A 21,230-nucleotide genomic window follows, 5' to 3' on the forward strand; every position below is an offset into this window, starting at 1 on the left:
TCACCAAAATACAACACCCCGCTATCGGACACTCGAATTCTCTTTCTGATTCCGCTAGCCCTTGCTTGATTTTCTAAATTTCAGGTCCTTTTCCAGCTGTCTGAATATCACAAGCAAGGTAGACTCTAAGGTCATAGTAGAGAGTCATCCAACGATGAGTTCGAGACCAAATCTACGATCTCCTTCCGTAGGGGTGGTGACATGGTCGTAAGAGATAACAAGGTAGCACCGGATTTTCTGCTAAGTGCGTCGGCTACCTTATTGGCTTTCCTGGATAGTAGAGGATGTCTATATCGTAGTCTTTGACCACCAAGCCATCTGCGGTGTCGCATATTCAGATCCTTCCGAGTGAAGAAGTACTTCAAACTCGATAATCTGTATACACCACTGAACTCCATATAAGTAATGTCTCCAAATTTTGAGAGCGAACACTACTACAAGCTCGAGGTCATGAGTAGGGTAATTCTTCTCATAATCCTTGAGTTGTCTGGAGGCATAGTGCCATTTTGCATCAGTATCGCTCCTAGTCCCAACTTAGAGGCATCACTATAGATGTCAAAGCTGGTGTTGTCTCGTAGAGCCAAAATGGGAGCACCGTCAATCTCCTTTTAGCTCACTGTTCTCACTCCGTCCACCGAAATTTCTGCTCTTTCGGTAAGAGCTGTGGGAGGCTACCGAGAAGTCCTCTACAAACTTTCATAATATCCTGCTAATCCCAGAAAGCTCCTGATTTCGCTTGCGTTCTTAGGTCTCTTCCAGTTACTTACTGCTTCTATCTTGCTGGGATCTACCTTAATACCATCCTTGGAGATGATGTGACCCAGGAAGGACACCTGATCTAACCAAAATTCATATTTCGTGAACTTGGCGTATAGCTGGTTCTGCTGAAGTGTCTGTAGTACTGTCTTCAGGTGCTCTGCATGTTCTTCCTGAGTTCCTGAGTAGATAAGAATGTCATCGATAAACACAATAACAAACTTATCTAAATACTCCCTGAATACTCTGTTCATGAGATCCATGAATGTAGCTGGAGCATTGGTCACGCCAAAGGGCATGACGACGAACTCGTAGTGTCCGTATCTGGTTCTGAATGCTGTCTTGGGTATATCCCCTTCTTTAACCTTGACCTGATGATAACCTGATCTGAGATCAATCTTAGAGAACACTGCTGCTCCCTTTAACTGGTCGAACAGGTCATCTATTCTGGGAAGAGGATACCTGTTCTTGATCGTGACCTAATTTAGTTCCCTGTAGTCTATGCATAGCTGCATGCTTCCATCCCTCTTCTTCACGAACAGTACAGGCGCTCCCCATGGTGAGTGACTAGGGCGTATGAAGCCCTTGTCAAGCAGCTCCTGTAGTTGCTCCTGAAGTTCCTTCAGCTCTGCTGGAGCCATGCGATATGGCGCTTTGGAAATAGGATTGGTGCCGGGGAAGAGCTCTATCTCAAATTCAATATCCCTGACCGGTGCTAGGCCTGGTAACTCCTCAGGGAAGACTGCTGGGTAGTCACATACAACTCGGACTCCTGCTAGCTGTTGGTCCTTGTCCTAGCCGGTATTGACTACATGTGCTCGAATCCATCAACTTCTGTGCCTTCATAGCTGAGAGAAATTTTCTGGCTTTTCTCTTTGGTTCTCCGATGTACTCGAACTGTGCTTCTGCTTCAGGTTGGAATACGACCTTCTGTTTACGGCACTCTATGGAAGCACCGTATTTGATCAGAAAGTCCATTCCAAGGATGATGTCGTAGTCAGTCATTTCCAGCAGGATCAGATCACAAGAGAGTTCCCTATCTGCTATAATGACCGGCACTGCTCTAAGCCAGTGCGTGGATGCCATGATCTCTCTTGAAGGTAGTGCTGTCAAAAACTGGTCACTGAGTACCTCTGAGGGTATTTCTAATTTTTCGGAGAACACCCTGGCTATATATGAATGGGTTGCCCCAGTATCAAATAGAACAGTAGCACTATACTGAAAAATGCTAATCTGACCTGTGACAACTGTCGAGGCATTGGCTACGTCCTCTCTGGTGAGTGAGTAGATCCTCGCATTCGCCGTAGCTAGAGGGGCTTCTAACCTGCCCTGGCTGATAAGTGGACCTTCTAGAGCGGCCTGCATCTGATATAATTGAGCTGGCTGGCCTGCATACTGAATCTGCTGTGGCTGAGGAAGAGCGGTCTTGTTCGGGCACTGCTTGGCCATGTGCCCTTCCTGTCCACATTCAAAGCATCCTCGTGTGCCCTTGCGACAAACCCCTGGGTGAAATTTCCCACAAGTAGCACACTTTGGATAACTGGGTCGTTTGTTAGATGGTCCTCCTTTTGGGTCACTCCCTGATTTGCGCTTGCTGTTGGAGTTCCCTTTCCAGTTAGAGCTGTGGCCTTGCTGTTTTTGAGTGTGAGGGTTTCCTTGGCCTTTGGACTCTGAGGAGACTTGCTTCTGCTACTTTATGCTGTTCTGGTAATGCTCTGTGGTCAAGGCACTGCTCACTAACTCCTCTGTGGTTTGTGGCCTATGTATGCCACCAGCCACGTTCACTTATCTGCCTCGGCATCTTGAGCATCAACCGGATTCGTTCCTTCTCTGCGCTGACTAGCTCTGGCAGACGAGCCATTTGTTGAATTTCTTCACGGCTTCCTCAACTAAAAGGTTGCCCTGACGACTCGGTGAACTCGTCGTAGTGGCGGTTTGACCCGTATATGAAAGAACTCCTCGAAGAACTCCTTCTCGAAGTCAGCCCATAACGTTCATTGGGCGCTTCGTTCGATCCTTTCCCACCACATGCGTGCGCAGGCGGAAGGAGGCACACTTAACCTTCTCGTGTTCGGGCAGTCCAAGCTCCACGTGTTCTCCAGATTTTGAACCGTGCTTGTGCATCCCATGGTTCACTAGTGCCCGAGAAGTTCTCCGGCTTGACTCACTGCCACTGGATCGGATAGGCTTCCTTTCTTGGCTCATCTGCTGGGGCTAGAGCTGTAGGCTGGAGTGGTGGAACCTCTAAGACAGGAGTCGTCAAATTCGGTTCCGGGTGACTGTGGGGTATTCTGCCGATTAGCCTTTAAGGTGGCTATTTCTGTTGCTGCTACTGCTGTAATCGAGCCACTAATGCTGTAAGGTCTGGAGGAGGCACTGAACTGCCTGCCTCTTGCTGGGGCTCAGTAGCTAGTGCCCTTCTAGCTGAGCGTCCTCGTGCCATTTCTAAAGACATAGAGAACATAACATAACTAATGTAATCGCAGTTATATAACTACTGATATCATGTTTAAAACTAATACATACTAGCAAGCAGTAGGCATAAAAACATGAACTGTAACTAGAAAGCAAAAACAATAAAGAGAGTAGAGGTATTCTTACTTGGAAGCTGCAGGTACAATGCTGATGTGTGTGTAGGAAGTATGGAACACTGCTCTGATACCACTCTGTAACGACCCGCCTTCTGATCACTGGCTGTAAGGCCGATCGTCACAATAATGCTAAACTATACTGTGCGGAAAACTGGGCTAATTAAAATTTTACTCTACTAATGACGGATACAACTGATAAGAAAGGTCTGAAGACCTTCTTTGCTGGTGTGCATATGCTAAGGAGGAGAAACTGAACATCCCAACTACTCACAGACCTTCCGATCGATCCACAGATCGATCAGAGCTGCGGTCGTTTTGTTCCCAACTGGATCGGTCGGCAGACCGATCCAGGTATGTCTGGATCGGTCGGCTGACCGATCCAGGCACCTGAAGCTTCCTGGAACGCTACTGTATCGTGCTGGATCGGTCGGCTAACCGATCCAGTGGCACTGCCCAGGCTCCGATCGGTCTGGAGACCGATCAGAGTTCTGATTTCACCTAACACTCTGATTTCAGCACTTATTCGTGCCGAAGATCTCACATAACCACTAACTAATGCATAATAAACATTCCAATAACATATAGCTAACATTCCAACATGACATGGAGCATGGTTCATCAACTCATAACCTTTAACTACTAGGAATGCATAAAAACCAAAGTATAAGAAAATGTCTTAAGAAAGAACTAGTTTCTAATTTGCTAAACTCTCCAAGGTCTTTTATTCCAGTTCCTACCACACACACCATCCTTTGCATTGTCCTCCATCTCCCTCTGCTAGTCCATATTTCCTTTACCTTGATCTGCAGTATAAGGAAAAATAGTATCTGTAAGCTTAAAGCTTAGTAAGAAACCATCTGCCTCACAAAAACATGCAAGCGATGCAAATATGCTTTACAAATCATATTATTTGAAAACATGCATTGAGCTTATTAAAGCATGACATACTGAAACATGGTATAAACACTGAAACATGGCATGCATCATAAACTAAGCATATAATCATATCATAGCATCAACTAGAATAAACTATGCTGAAAACCGAACTGAAACTGAAACTATACTTGAGCTAAACTAGTGCTGTTCTGATGCTATAGTCACATATCTGAATAAACTTTGAAAGCTAATAGATATAAGTGAAAATACATAATCATGCTGTTTGGGCCTGACAACTGTACTTGCTGTGCGCGCATCCCTAACTAGACCCGGGTTTGCAAGTCCCGAATTTAGTAGGGTTAGCTAGGTTATCTAAACCTAGGGACGACTGTGGGAGTCCAACCCAATGGATATCTGATCTAGTACAGTGCCACTAAAAATAAAATACTGAATATAGCTAACTGTTTTAACTTGCTGTTTCTAGGTTATCTGAACCTAGAGCTAGGTTATCTAAACCTAGAGGCGACTATGGGAGCCCACCCATTGGACCGTAGTCCCATGTAAGCTAAAATAAACTGATTTGCTGTTTTAAACGCTTCTAATGCATTTAACTGAGCTATATATTAAAATGGTTAAGTTGCATCTTTTTACTGATCTAGTTACTTTGTCGAACACCTAGTGTGCACCAACTCTCCTCTTTATTAGGGAGATCACCTTTAGGCACCCGACAACGTCTACAACCCCAAACTGAAGAGGGTAAACGTGTCTGGCCCATCTAAAGGCGCTTAACTAAATCCCTAAACCTGCGAGGAGGATTAAAACACCCTACATGTCAACAAAACCTGCATAAAACTAAACTAATACACAGAAAATCCAAGCGGAGCTATTATACTGCAGGTGAGGGGTTTCTTACCTCCTGTATGAAGTTTCTTACGATTCTAATTGCTGCAATTCCGGTGGAGATGACCCTTTCGACGATTTACTCACGTCCACGTGCTCTACTCGCGAAGGGAAACGTCCTCGTGCTGAAATCGTCGCCTGAAAATATCCTTGCGGCCCTAGGGAAGGAACCCTAGGGTTTCCTTGGTGTGGCGCCGAAAGAAGGAGGAAGAGGAGAAGAGTTGGCGTGAGGGCTTCGGTGGAGAGGGATTTTGCCGAACCAAAATCTTAAAATAAACCAAACCCTCTTTAAGTTTCCTATTTATATTAAGTGGATTATTGAACCCAACTCCAATATAAATATAATTGGTTCCTCATTCTTTCAGCACGGCCCTGCTGGGTTCAACTGGTTACTAGCATTATCCCTAAGCCATAGGTCTCGGGTTCAATTCCCGCTAAGGCCGTTTTCGTTTTCTAATTATTTTTGCTACTTCCGCTACTCGGAAAATTCCGAAAAAATATCTAAAAATTCTAGAAAATCACAGAATAATTCTAATGCAAGTTTGAGAATTTTCGGGCGTTACATTTATTCTCCTATTGTTGATACTTTGGTTTGCATGGTTGTTAATTTGGTGTAATTGTTGTTTCTTTTAGTTTGTTGATGAATGCTTATATTGAGCTGTTCTCCCTTGTTTTAAATTTTCACGTACTTTGATTAGTTTATTTAATGCTCACCAAGTGTTTGTTGAAATGCCCCAACCATCTTTATCATCCTAGTTTTGCATTTTCTTAGTTTTGATTCTTGCAATGCTTTGTTAATTGAATGTTGCATGGTTCTCTTATGTTATGTCTTCATTTACTTGCAATTAGATAAGGTTAGATCACATTCTATGCTTAATTTCATCATTTGCTTACTTTATGTTGTCTTTAATTTCTTTGCAATCATAGTTTAAGTTAGACTAGGTTTTCTTACTTGCACTGTCTTTCATTTACTAGATTAGATTTCATTTAATGTTTTGCCATTTTATTCCTTAGTTTAATTCCGTTAATGGTGAAATTGTAGTGTAGAGTGACAATGCGCTATGAGATCACTACTAATGGATAGATAGGATGTCTTTCATTAATTAGGATTAGATTTCATACTTACATTGCTCTTTTGTTCTTTAGGTTAAATTTCATACTTGTTTGTTATTTCATATCGTAGTTCAAAATTCAAAACCCAAATCCCCAGTTTCATATCAAAAATTCAAAAGTCATAACCAATCCTGAAGTTATCATCCTATCGTTACATTCTTTGGGAGACGACCCGAGTCATGTCTATACTACTTTAGTGTAGAGGGGTTCGATAACTTTAATTGTAATTTGATAAGCTCCCGTAGCATGACACTCGAGTTCACATCAAATTTTGACGTCGTTGCCGGGGATCTTGTAGTGGTGTTTAATAATTTTAGGATTGCTTTCTTATTTTTCTACAAAATTTTATTTAAAAAAAAATTGTTAAATGCTTTCATGTTCATAGATTCATGTGTTGATATCATATACTCCTGTGTCTTCTAATCTTGTCTGTTAGTGTTTCAGTGTAAGACCAGGAAAATTCTTTTAGTTCAACAAGGATCTTTATTCTCAGCAATTTGGAGGTTTCAATGAATATCACAATTTGGATACTGGGCAAGTGAGGCGCATATGTACTAATTGTGGCAGTCCATCGCATCCAGTTGCTATATGTCATCTCATTCAAAAGACTGCTAAATTTTCTATGGAACCCCAGTATTTCCAACATCAATATCAACAGGCATATGATCTAGCTCCTAGTACCTATAGTCATGACTGGGACAATTATTCGACTCAGTACTTTCAACCCCAGATTCTAGAGCAGCATGGATACTTCCAATCCCAATGCTATCAACCCCAAAAAATTATTGAGAAGTATGGGAATACACAGCAACAGGCTATTGAGCATCCTCAGTGTTATAATTTAGACTGGATGGACCATAAAAATTTCATGTATGGGGAAGAGCAACAACAATTGAATCAATCTTTTTCAGCATATCGGATGCCACAAGGATTTCAAGATGATCTTATGCCCACATGGTCACATTGGGTCCAGCAGATCGAACCAGCTCCTTGGGGGACATTTCAAGAAAACACTGAAGAAGTTCATGCCCCTAATCAATCAATATTTCAAGATTTGAAGGATGTAATGCAGCAGATGCAGCAACAACAAGAGGCATATATCCAGTCTCAACAAAGAAATGAAGCATCACTACAAAATTGCCAGATGTATTTAGATCAAATTGCAGCATCCATCAGCCAGCGACAAGCACAACTATCTAGTGAAGAGATAGATTATAGAGCTTGTGACAACCTTGATTCTAATCCTAAAGATCTACAGGACTCCTCTGATTTTGTGTGTTGTGATGATATAGTTGTAGTTGATCCTAACTCTAATGATAATATTGTTGCTGTAGATATTGTTGATGCAGGTGTTGTTGGTGATGTTGAGGAGCTAGCTGAGCTTGATTACACATCTATCGATAAGGAAAGTGTAGGGACTTGCATAGTGGAAGCAATGTCCCAAGAATCACCTAGTTTTGTTGCACGACCACCTGATGATAAGAGTGCAGGGACTTGTGCTGTGGAGGCAAAGCCCCAAGAATCACTTCTATTTGATGCACCACCAGAACCTGAGCCAGAACCAGAGTTTGAGTTATTATTTGATGAAGAGGAAGTCACATCCATTATTCTAGAACCTCTAGGTACATTTCAGTACAGCAAGGTAAATATTTCTTGTGATCTTGTAGAGAATTCCATAAAGGTTCCAAATATTGATTTTATTGGATGTGACTCATATTTGGATTCATTTTTGTCTAAGTTTGATATTGTTTCATCTCTTCCTTACCCCACATGCGTGTGGAAGGTGTGTTCTATCCTTGGCCTAGCAGGTTTTTACAGGCCCTTGGAGTGGATGCTTAAGTTGAACCGCCTTCAACCTCCGGGAAGAACTTTCAAAAAGAATAGGGTAAAGGGAGCGGTCTTTACTTTAAATGTAAACATTCCACTCCCAACTTGAATTTTGCACCTTAACCGTTTGCAACCACCGGGAAGGATCATTCCACTACCGGCATGGATTCTACTTCTGAATCGTCTTCAACCGCCAGGAATAAAGGGGAGTTCATTCCTTTCCTTTCTTTTTCTTGCTTTCCTTTATCTTTTTTCTTGCATGTTTGTTTGTTTCCATACTTTACTTTCATACTTTACTTTCTTGATTTGCTTTTTGTTTGGTCTTTTTTATACCTTGCTTGACTTTGAGTTATATTTCCCTAGATGTCCCTTTATAATGCTTTGAGAATAAAAAAAAAAAGACAGTTAAGTTTGATTATCAAGTTTTGGTTTCCTTGGTATTGTTGGGTACATTAATTGCATTAGTCATTTGTCGTGGTGATGGACTCTATCTTGTTAGATTATGCAGGATATTTGATTATTCACCTAGTGAGGTTGTTTCCACGCATATCCTTAATCCTCTTGTGTGTGATAGCACTTGTGATACTTGACACTCTAGAACTTGCTTTGATTCTTTTTGAAATTATGGTAACATAAGCTTACATGAATATGATAGAGGCAAAATTTCTTATTGATCTCTTAATTGTTCCTCTACTTTGTTGTTCTTACCAGTAAGCATTTCATCTATTGCTTTCATGTTTTCATTGTACTTCCCTTATCATATCTTCTCATTGCCATTATATTTTCATTATCATTATCATTATCATTATCATTATTGATCCTGTCCGAATGCCGAATCAACAGACGCTGGGCACGTGGCGCTTCCGGCTGCTTGCGTGGATCTTCGACTGGCGGCACCAAGCTCCGGTGAACCTGCACAGAAGTCGGGCCGGGAGGGGATTCCCGGCGGCGACCCTCCGACGCTCAAGTCAGGCGAAGCTCAAGAAAGAAACAGTGGCCTTTAAAACTCGTAGACTGCGTACCTCCGGTGAAGAATGAGGGCCTCTATATAGGGCAGCGAAGAAGTGAGTGTACACCTTCCGAGGTGCACACGTGTCCATAGCCCATACTCCAGTAAGGACTTGTCAGTGAGCTTCCCTAACCCATACTGCTACAGTCTTAGCACGTCCTCGATGGGACAACGGAATCCCCTGTCACAAGATTTGGAGCATGGCCCACACGTGAAACATACCTGATATCAGAAAAAGACGTTCCTTATCCTTTTCCCCTTTGCTCCAAATCTGGCTTCCGGGCGGACAGCTCCCTCAACATCCGGCCGGACATATGCGATGGTTTACTTGGGGAGATCCTCCATCACGTGCTTTATGGGGACTATTAGCAGTGTTACCTTATGGCTTTGGCCGAGCGTGAGGTCTGCTCGGCCCACGACCTTTTCCCCTGAGCGCCGGAACCCTGCTTTTGATAAGGCGCCTTTAACCATCAGCCGTATATCGTCCGGTCGGCAAGCCGATCGGACCCATCCCTCTCCGGGCGTTCGATTCCATCGGCCGGTCGGACGTCCAGTCGGACCCTGCCCTCTCCGGCCGTCCGGTCGGACCCGGCCCTCTCCGGATGGACGACTGCCACTATGGCCTCCACGTGGCGTTGACTTCCCAGGGCGGGGCCCCCTGCTCTTACTACCGGATCACTTGCCTCCCCTCGAATAGTCCGACTGACTGGACTAAGAATCCGGCCGAGCGGTTCCTCCGGGCTTGTATCATCCGCTCGGCCAACCATAGAGGTAGCCTAAGCAAATCAACAATGGTCTTCACCGGATCTCCTCGTATTCTGCGCCAATCTTCGACATTAAGGTTGAGCATGCTTTCATTAAATGCTCCGAATGATTGAATGCCACGTGGAGCACTGTCATCGGTGTACGGCGGCGGTGGCGTGGTGTTTTGATGTGATCGAAGCGATTCGAAATGGATGGCTCGATGCATGCTTTGATCCCCGTGACCTGGATCCAACGGTGGAGGCCGCCCGGCCTTCACCCTATAAATTCTTCGTTTTTCCTCCTCTTCCTCATTTGCCTCCGCGATTCCAACCATTGCTCCCTTCGCTTTGGAGCTCCGGCGATCCTGTTTCTGCTCTCCGACGCTCTCCGGCGCCGTTTTCGCGATCCCTTTCCCCGCAGTAAGGTTTTATAGCTTCCCTTCCTCCTTCTCGGTGTTTCCTCTGCATTTCTTCCTCAGTTTCGATCCTTGAAACCTCCTTTCGTTTGCTGTTGTTTTTCTCCTGCCTTTTTGCCTTTCGATTCCTTCCGATCGGCCCATGGCTAGTTCTTCCAATCCCGCAGATCAGTCGCTCGGCCCATGGTACACCACCATGCAGTCCCGATTCGAACAGCGGGACTTCGATATTTTGACAGACAATTTTGAAATCCCAGAGGATTTCAAAATTCGCTTAGCTGGTCCCTCCGCTCGGCCTCACAGGCCGCCGCGCGTGCACCCCTTCATTATAGATGTTTGTAATTTTTTCGGTGTGCCGCTCGGCAGTTTAGTACCCAATACCTTCCGTCTCCTCTGCGGTGTTGTCGTTTTGTTCAAGATTCACAACATCCCCCTCCGACCAGAGGTCTTCTTTTATTTCTATTACCCCAAGCAAGCCGAACCGGGCACCTTCATGTTCCAAGCTCGGCCCGGCTTGGTCTTTTTCAACAAACTCCCTACTTCCAATAAACATTGGAAGGATTATTTTTTCTACATCCGTATGCCCAATCAGGCAAACTTCCCGACCCAGTGGCAAGTCAGTCTGCCCCCCCACTCCCGAGTTGAAGAAGTACAAGACCCGACCGGACTACCTCTACGCTGCAAATATACTGGTCGGTCTGCGATTTGACATCAACAAATTTCTCCACGAGGGAGTGATGTACATCTTCGGGCTGAGTCCTATACGGACCCCTCTTCCGGCCGGCTTTGGTAAGAACTTTGGTTGGGCATTTGCTTTGATTGCTAACTGATTTCTTTTCCTTTCTTTGCAGCGGACATCGTTATGGATTCGGTCATGGCCGGTGTTTTGAAGAGGAAGGCGGCCGCTCCGGCCAGAGAAATGGAAGCTTTGGGTATCCAGCCGGTCGGATCGCACGAAGGAGAGAGCGGGACTCAAGCTGAGTCGACCGCTCCCGCTTCTCAGCAAAACGTGGCCAGCGGAGCCACTCCTTCTGGAGAACCAACTGCTCCTGAGGAAGGTTCCGCTCGGGAGGAGGAGCAGCCCTTACAAAAGAGGCGTCGAGTGGAGACTCCCCTGCGGTCGGCAACCTCTGCGGTCCAACCATCCAAGCGGGTGGCTGCAACTGCTCGGGGCAAGGCGCCAGAGGCCGAAACCATCTCGTCCGACTGGACTCCTTCAGATTGGGACGAGCCAGCTGCTCCAGTGGAGGCTGTTCCAATCAGCACCCTTCCGCCCGCTCGCCATTCAGCCCAGCGCTTGACCATTCATTCCCAGTTTTCTACGCCGGCTTCTGATCCCCTTCCGATGATTCCAGAGGCCGACCGTCCATCTGCGCCCGAGCACACCATCACCTTGAAAGGGCCCCTAGCTGAGATGTGGGCCGATGCTCGGGCCCGTATTGCGCTGATACCCCTCGGAAATTTGGCTAACAGCCATATGTAGCAGGCCACAGGGGTAAGTTTGTAATCTACAAACTTTGGTGTTCATTCTTTCCGATCGGCCGCTAATAGCTATAATTTTCTTTTGCCAGAGATGGGTGGAGGAAATTGCGGTTTCCAACCGCTTGGCCTTGGTGGATGAGGAGCTACGGCAACTGAAGGCCGCAGTTGGTCCGTCCGGCCTTCAGGGCCCTTCCTATTCCGAGCTGCAAAAGGAGCTGAAGAAAGCTCAAACTCTGCTGGCGACCGAGCAGAAGAAGACAGCCGACCAGGCCCACGCCTTGGCCGAGTCCGAGCGACAAGTCAAGTCGCTTGACACCAAAATAACCCTGGCCACCACTCGGAAGAATACAGCTATCTCCGATCTGGAGAAGAAGAACGTTGAGGCTCAGGGCGGCTTTCAAAGAATATCAAGATGCCGAGCCGAGCCGAGTCGCCGCTCTGTGACAGAGCTACATCCGATCGCCCGAATTCTCGGAGAAAATTTGCGAGCGGATGTACTCAGCCTTCGACTTGGCCATGACTGCCACTATGACCCATTTGAAGTCGAAGGGCCTTCTTCCGGAGTCCACCAATATTCCGGCCAGCGATCAGGTGGCGCTCCTAAATAACATCCCCAAGACCCTCTACGATTATATCGAGTAATTTTTGTAATTTGGCCACTCGGCTAAATATGATCCCTTTTGTACTTAGGCTGCCCGGCCTGAGATTTTATTTTTAATGCAATGCTTTCCTTTCGCGCACTCTATCTTTCTGCACTTTGTCCTTTTGCTAATTAATATGTGTGTTGCCCGCTCGCCTATTATCACACCTCTGGCATTCGAAAGGCATTCTCGTGAAGTACTTGGCCATGCCCTTCCGCTCGGGCAAATATTCCGGACGCGTAACATTCCGCTTTGCTAGCAAGGATCACTCGCTATAAGCCAACCTTTGGGCATTGAGCCGAGCGGAACGTAGAGTCGGTCGAACAATATTGGCGGCGAACTTCTTGGACATTTGCAGTCTTCCGCTCGGACGTTTATAGACGCCGGCTCGTCTCTCGATATTTAACGTCGGAGCTCGACGATCTTCCGCTCGGACGTTTATAGACGTCGGCTCGTCTCTCGATATTTAACGTCGGAGCTCGACGGTCTTCCACTCGGACGTTTATAGACGCCGGCTCGTCTCTCGATATTTAACGTCGGAGCTCGACGGTCTTCCGCTCGGACGTTTATAGACGCTCGCCTCGATATTTAACGTCGGCTCGGCGATCTTCGCCGGACGTTTATAGACGGCTCGTCTCTCGATATTTAACGTCGGAGCTCGGCGGTCTTCGCTCGAACATTTATAGACGCGGCTCGTCTCTCGATATTTAACGTCGGAGCTCGGCGGTCTTCCGCCGGAGGGTTTATAGCGGCTCGTCTCGATATTTAACGTTGGAGCTCGGCGGTCTTCCGCCGGAGGTTTATAGACGGCTTGTCTCGGTATTTAACGCCGGAGCTCGGCGGTCTTCCGCTTCGGACGTTTATAGACGCCGGTCCTCGATATTTAACGTCGGAGCTTGACGGTCTTCCGCTCGAGTGTTTATAGACGCCGGCTCGTCTCGATATTTAACGTCGGGCTCGACGGTCTTCCGCTGGGCGGTTTACGCCGGCTCGTCTCTCGATATTTAACGTCGGAGCTCGACGGTCTTCCGCTCGGACGTTTATAGATGCCGGCTCGTCTCTCGATATTTAACGTCGGAGCTCGACGGTCTTCCGCTCGGATGTTTATAGACGCCGGCTCGTCTCTCGATATTTAACGTCGGAGCTCGACGGTCTTCCGCTCGGAGGGTTTATAGACGTCGGCTCGTCTCTCGATATTTAACGTCGGAGCTCGACGGTCTTCCGCTCGGACGTTTATATCTCTCGATATTTAACGTCGGAGCTCGACGGTCTTCCGCTCGGACGTTTATAGACGCCGGCTCGTCTCTCGATATTTAACGTCGGAGCTCGACTGTCTTCAAGGTTAATTTTGACGCTGCCGATCGGAGAATCCATTGGCCATCCTTTGCATTAATTTTGCTTCCTGCATTACAAGGATATGGGCGACTAACATATACAAAAATGATTTACATTCGTGCACCTTTCACCCCGCTCGATAAGGTGGAGATGATGATCCAGCTGTCGGCCGTCTTCATCCTCCAAATAATATCGCCCGATCGGAGCTTTTCAATAACCTTGAAGGGCCCGCCCGACCTCTAACTTCCGACATCGCCGATCGGCGACTTTCTTCGGACAAGATCGCCGACACGGAAGGATCCGGGGATTACGGCGGTTGTAATTTTGCTTCATCCTCTGCCGATGCGCCATCAACCGAACGGACGCCTTGGCTCGCTCCTCGTCGACCAAATCCATCTCCATGTTCCTCCGTTCGCGTTGTCATCATCATAGCTCTAGATTCGGGCGCTCGACGCCGACTTCAACCGAATAACCGCCTCGCCGCCATACACCAAATGGAGCGGTGTGACGCCCGTCCCTTCCTTGGTCATTCGGATGGCCCATAAGCTGGCACTTCATCCGGCCAATTTCCTCCCAAATGGTCGAGCCGGGCGCGCAGAATTTCCCGATTGGCACTACGGCTTGACCGTTGCTTTGGAGATAAGCCACGGACGTGAAGTGTTCGATGCCGTAGCTTTTGCACCAATCCTCTAGCACCTTCCCCATGAATTGCCGCCCATTGTCGGAAACCAATCGGCGAGGATGCCAAACCGACAGATGATGTGTTGCCGGATGAATTTTTGACCATCTGTTCGGTGATCTTGGCCTCCACCCACTTGGAAAAATAATCGACCGCCACTAGCAAAAATTTCCTCTGCCGGTCGCCATCGGAAATGGACCGACAATATCCATTCCCCATTGATCTAATGGACATGACACGGTTGATGCCTTCATTTCCTCGGCGGTCGGTGGGAGAAGTTATGGTACTTCAGGCAGGACACTGTCCGAGCGGCGTCGATTGTAAGGTCGGCCAAAAGTATCGGTAGCGGGATCTTCTTAGCTAGTGAGCGTCCGCCCGATGTCCTCGCATGATCCTTGATGTACTTCTTGGAGGATGTAAGCCGAGTCTTCCGAGCTCACGATCAGCGGTGTGAGAAAGCCTTTTGTAAAGCTGATCGCCGATGATCGACTCTTCTCCTTAGCAGTTGGGCTTCATTCCGGTCGGACGGTGTGGTTCCGGCGGAGGAACTCTATGATGGGTGTCCGATCGCATGGAAATGTGAGGCCTTCCATCCGGTCGGCGTGCGCCACCAATTGATTGTTGAATGACGACCGACGTTATTGAGCTCGCAGTTTGGCTAACTCATCTGCTTTTTTGTTTTCTGCTCTCTGGACAATAACTTCTCTAAAGTCAGCTTTGAGCTTCTCGAAGGCTTCAGCGTAGAGCGTGCCAATTGCGAATCCGAGTGAAGCGTTACCTTACCGGCTCCCACATGCCGAGCTGCCGGCTATGAGGGCCTCATACTCTGCTTCATTGTTGGTAGCTTTATAATCCAGGACGGATAAGTGCATCTTCTCTTCTTGAGGGAGAGTAACAAGATTCCAATCCCGCTTGAGTAGACGACCCATCCACATATATTCTCCACATAGCTTCAGGCTCCGACCTTGCACCTCAGTCCCAAAATCGGCCAAGGATTGCGCTTTGATCGCCGGGGCTGGTATTGGATATCAAATTCACTTAACTCCGTCGTCCATTTGATGAGCCGCCGGATGCCTCTGGATTTAGTAGAACACGTCGAGCGGGCTATTGGTTTTGACAATGATCGTATCGCCGGAAGTATGGGACGAAGTCGCCGGCAAGGACCGGGCTTGACTTCTCGAGCCCAGTGGCGAGATTGACATCTTTAAAATGTGACTAAGGAAATACAGGCTCTTCTCCGCTCGACCTCACTAAAGTTGAGCCGATTGCATGCTCGGTTGAAGACAAGTACATATAAGTGGCTCACCCAATCGGCAGCTAATCTGGGAGAGAGTTGAAATGCCTTCAAATCTTGAGCAGTCGTATTCTTCGTCTGAAATTTTGTAGCGTAAGATCTTGAAAAAGGAAGGCTCGTTCGGCGGTTTTGGAGATGAACAGGCGAGGCGGTGATCCGATCAATATTGCACTTCCTTGTATTTCTTGGGCGGCATATCAGAGGGCTTTCACCTTCGATTTGCTTGATTCCCTTTCGGTCACTATGTACCCGAGGCTCTCTTTTGCTCCGAGCAGGCACTTCTAGGGATTTAGCTTGACTCCATATGTGCATTCGGAAGGTTTCCTCCATGTCTTTGAAGAGATCGGCCGCTCGGACGGACTTAATGAGAATGTCGTCCACATAAACTTCTAAATTCCGCCCGATCTGCTCTCTGAATACTTTATTCATCAAGCGTTGATATGTGGCCCCGCATTCTTCAATCCGAACGGCATCACATTATAGCAATAAGTCCCATCGGCTGTGATGATCTTGCGAGCGGCACTTGGTGATATCCCTGTAGGCGTCGAGCATACAAATTAATTACGTAGAGTCCACCGGTGATCTATCAAGGCGGAGGATAAAAATCTTCGGCAAGCCTTATTGAGATCCGAAAATCTGCATACTCTCCACTTGTTGCCCGGCTTGGAGACTAATACTACGTTAGCCAACCAACTCGGAAATTGCACCTCGTAAGTTTTTCCACCTCCGCTCGGATGATGGAATTCTGCTCGGCTCTTATCTTTGCTTTACTGGCCGAACGTCCGGTCGGACATGCAACTCGTTTGCGCTATGCTCGGCGAAATTCGGGCAACTCATGTGTCCAGATGAAGACATCATGATTTCTTCGAGGCATTGGATCGGCTCCTCATTCGCTTCTCCGGATCGGACGCAATAAAGTCGTGGCCTCCGTCGGGTTGGGTGAATCTGCACTTCCTCTTTTCTTCATAAATTAAAGAGGGTGGCTTTTCGGTGTTGGCGTTTACCTCGATCCGGGTGCCTTCCGAGCGGAATTGGCTTCCGAACCATCTCGATGTAGCATCACCGGGCTTCCCGTACCTCTCCCACTTTGTCCTCCACGGGAACTTGATCTGATGGAAGGTTGAGGCGACCGCTCGGAATTCGTGAGCGCCGGTCGTCCCACAATGACATTGTAGGAAGAGGAGAGTCGACCACCACGAAGTTTGTTGTTCTTGTCCTCTGGCTCTTCTCCCGGTAGGATCTGTCCGGTGAACTTATTAGTAAACCCGTAGAGTGGAGTTGTCATGGGCACTCGGCTCGATCAATTTGTGATCGAGCGCCTTCTTGAATATGATGTTGGCGAGCTGTGTCAACAAATACGTGATGAATAGTATAATTTGCTATTACCGCTTTGATGAGCGTCGTCATGTGGTACTTCAACTCCTTCCAAGTCCCTGGGCCCGAAACTAATTCGTCCTTTCCTTGCTGCAGCCGACCGCATGAATCTGGAGCTGCCTGACGCTCGCCTTTTTGGCTCGATTGGAGTCTCCTCCGGTCGGCCCGCCAGCAATAACGTTGATCTCGCCTCGGGAAGTATTGCTTCTATTTTTCTCTTCCCGAGCGGACGGTCGAGACCGTTCTCTGGACGCTCGGCGATTCTCCTGCCTTGGAGAATGATGCCGATCGGGAGTTTGTTGCTGTGGCCTACCATCTCGCGTCCGATCGGCTTCATGAGTTCTCTGTCGCCTGTCGACTGAGGGAGACCGTCGTCCGGCATTCCGGGGCACTGGGTGAGTCACGAAGGGAAGACTTTGGCAATCCCTTGTATTGTGCGTGTCCGTCCGGTGGAAGGAGCAGAACATCGGGGTCCATTTCTTTTTTGGCTTGGGCCGGGTGGCAGCTACCTCTTGCACATGGGACCTGGCGTGGGGGGATCGGATTGCTTCGGCCCTTGGTCCTCTAGGCGGCTGATGAGTGGCGTGCTGTTTCCGCTCGGTAGGAGGAGCCCGCTCGGCTGGAGTTTCCTTTTTCCTTGCCGCTTGCGCTTCTTCCACGTTGATGTATTCGTTCGCCCGGTGTAGCATGTGATCATAGTCTCGGGGCGGCTTTCGGATGAGCGATCGGAAGAAATCCCCATCCACTAGGCCTTGTGTAAAGGCATTCATCATGGTTTCTGAGGTGGCCGTTGGAATGTCCATCGCTACTTGGTTGAACCGCTGGATGTAAGCTCGAAGCGATTCACGGGCTTCTTGCTTGATGGCGAACAGGCTCACGCTCGTTTTTTGATAGCGCCGACTGCTTGCAAAATGATGGAGGAAGGCCGTTCGGAAGTCCTTGAAGCTTGTGATGGATCCGTCCGGCAACCTCCGGAACCACCGTTGAGCCGATCCCGAGAGAGTGGTAAGATAAACTCGGCACTTTACTCCATCTGTGTATTGATGGAGAGTGGCTGTGTTATCGAACTTACCCAGATGATCATCTGGGTCGGTTGTCCCATTGTACTCGCCGATCGTCGGAGGCGCGTAGTGCTTTGGCAGAGGGTCTCGTAGAATAACCTCTGAAAATTGGCGATTGATCCGCTCGGGCGATGCGTCCGCTCGAGGGGCTTTCCCCTTTCTGTCATCTCGTTTAGGCATTTCATCCGAAGAAGATCCCCTATCCCTATGAGCTGGTGCGGCTTCAGGGGTGCGGAATAGGGCTCGAGGAAATGCAACGGTGGTCGGTGGTGCTTCCGCTCGACCACCAGACGCTGATGTTGCTTGCTGCTCGGGCCGCTCGGCTGTGGCTTTCTATTTTTTCTCCACAAGCTTGGCAGCTCTTATCTCGATCAGAGCGTCGAGTTCCTCGTTCGAAAGCGTCACCATGTGTTGTCGGCCAGCTTCATCCATTGTTTCCGCTCGGATACAGGAACGTTCCCACAGACGACGCCAATTTGATCCTGTCCGAATGTCGAATCAACAGACGCTGGGCACGTGGCGCTTCCGGCTGCTTGCGTGGATCTTCGACTGGCGGCACCAAGCTCCGGCGAACCTGCACAGAAGTCGGGCCAGGAGGGGATTCCCGACGGCGACCCTCCGACGCTCAAGTCAGGCGAAGCTCAAGAAAGAAACAGTGGCCTTTAAAACTCGTAGACTGCGTACCTCCGGCGAAGAATGAGGGCCTTTATATAGGGCAGCGAAGAAGTGAGTGTACACCTTCCGAGGTGCACACGTGTCCATAGCCCATACTCCAGTAAGGACTTGTCGGTGAGCTTCCCTAACCCATACTGCTACAGTCTCGATGGGACAGGGGAATCCCCTGTCACAAGATTTGGAGCATGGCCCACACGTGAAACATACCTGATGTCAGAAAAAGACGTTCCTTGTCCTTTTCCCCTTTGCTCCAAATCTGGCTTCCGGGCGGACAACTCCCTCAACATCCGGCCGGACATATGCGATGGTTTACTTGGGGAGATCCTCCATCACGTGCTTTATGGGGACTATTAGCAGTGTTACCTTATGGCTTTGGCCGAGCGTGAGGTCCGCTCGGCCCACGACCTTTTCCCCTGAGCGCCGGAACCCTGCTTTCGACAGGGCGCCTTTAACCATCAGCCGTATATCGTCCGGTCGGCAAGCCGATCGGACCCATCCCTCTCCGGGCGTTCGATTCCATCGGCCGGTCGGACGTCCAGTCGGACCCTGCCCTCTCCGGCCGTCCGGTCGGACCCGGCCCTCTCCGGATGGACGACTGCCACTATGGCCTCCACGTGGCGTTGACTTCCCAGGGTGGGGCCCCCTGCTCTTACTACCGGATCAATTATCATTATCATTGTACCTCCCATGTCATATCTTTTCATTGTCGTTATATTTTTACTAGCATATCTTTATCGATTCATTCATTCTCTAGTCCTTTGATGAGAGCATTGGGTGATTGCATGATGAGTTACATTTTCTTTGGCATATCTTTATTGTTTTTTTAAGCCCCTATTGTTGAGTTTTAGATGATATCATTATTTGTTATATTGTCCGAGACGGACAAGTTTAAGTGTGGGGGATGCAAATATGTATGGACGGATGCTTGTTGAAAGTTGAAAAAAAAATCTCTCTATGTACATAAAGTGAAAATAAAGGAAAAAAACATCAAAAAAAAAAGTTGAAAAAAAATAAAAAGATAGAGAAAAAAAATTCTCAAGCATTTGTTATTTTGTTAGTGATGAACAAGAAGAAACATCTCCATGGAAAGATTGATGTATACTTATTTTAACATTGTTATTGAGAGATTCTCATGAGTTAAGTTGTTAATACATACATGCATTTTGGAGATGTTATAGTGGTTGATGTATATTGTATTGAGAATGTGTAAAGAGAGTTGAGTGTTGGATGTTTGGGTGAGTTTTTGAGCATATTATTTGATTGTATTCTTCATGTTGATTACCCCAATGCTCTCATATTCTCTTTGAATTCCTTTATATCTATCCTTCTTATTCTGTTGTTTACATGTGTGGTTTCATTATTATTCATGAAAAGTCCTCTTGATTTATGTGTACTTATGTTTACATTAGTGGAGAATTAGAAAATAAGCAAGCATATGGTAGTGCAATGTCATGAGTTGCTTTAGAGAGAGCTCCACTTTCATGTCTATTATTTATGTGAGCATGAGTGCATATATCCACCTTGTGAGACTTTATCATACTTAGTCTATTCAAGTTGATTGAAATTACCATGCTTGTTGACTTATGTGAGAATTGGAACCATGAATACCTTGATTCTTAAAACTTGATCATCCTAAGTAACTTTCTTTTACTATTTTTAGAGTATGGTTAGGGAATTGATAGGGAGATAAGTTTTTGGTTGTTTCCTAGTTTTATTTTGTTTGCCCGAGACGAGCAAGAAAAGTGTGGGGGAGTTGATAATTAGCATTTTTTGTGCATTATTTTGGCTCTTATTCTTAGAATTTTTACCTTCTCGCATGCTTAATTTTGAATTTATATTATGTTTTGTGAGTAGGATCTATTTTAAACTTAATTGTAAATTTTCTACAAATTGTGTTATTTAATCTCATATTTTTTTATTATGGATTTGTAGGAAATCAAAAGAGTCATCAATTATGATCGAATCAGATCAAATTGGACTTGATTTAAAGGTCAAATGAGGGAGATCAACCAGAATTAATATGAGCCATTGATCCAGATCAAGAGAGATCTTCCTCCTTCATTTAGATCTAAGCCATCCAGCCCTCCATCCAGATTTGAAACTACATGGACCATTGGATCCAAGCAAGAAGGCAACTAGATCCGCACCACTCATCTCTTCATCAGCTAGATCAAATGGCCAGATCTGCCTCCATCTTCCTTACAAGGATGGACGACCCAGATTAAAGGAGGAGAAACCCTTTGCTTTATTCATGCTCACGGCACAGACCCCACATCTTCAATCTTTGTTCGTTCTTCTTCCTCGCGGCAGAGCTATGGCACGCCATCGCCACTGCCTTTCTTCTCCACTAACGGCCGGCGGTCCACCTCCACTCCACCGCCGCCGGCCGGATCTCCACAATCCAACCTTCCTCTTCTTTCTCCCAAGCACGGGGGCGGGTGACAAGTTCCGGCGGCTG

The sequence above is a fragment of the Zingiber officinale genome, chromosome 1B (assembly GCF_018446385.1).
Source record: "Zingiber officinale cultivar Zhangliang chromosome 1B, Zo_v1.1, whole genome shotgun sequence".
NCBI classification, from domain to species: Eukaryota; Viridiplantae; Streptophyta; class Magnoliopsida; order Zingiberales; family Zingiberaceae; genus Zingiber; species Zingiber officinale.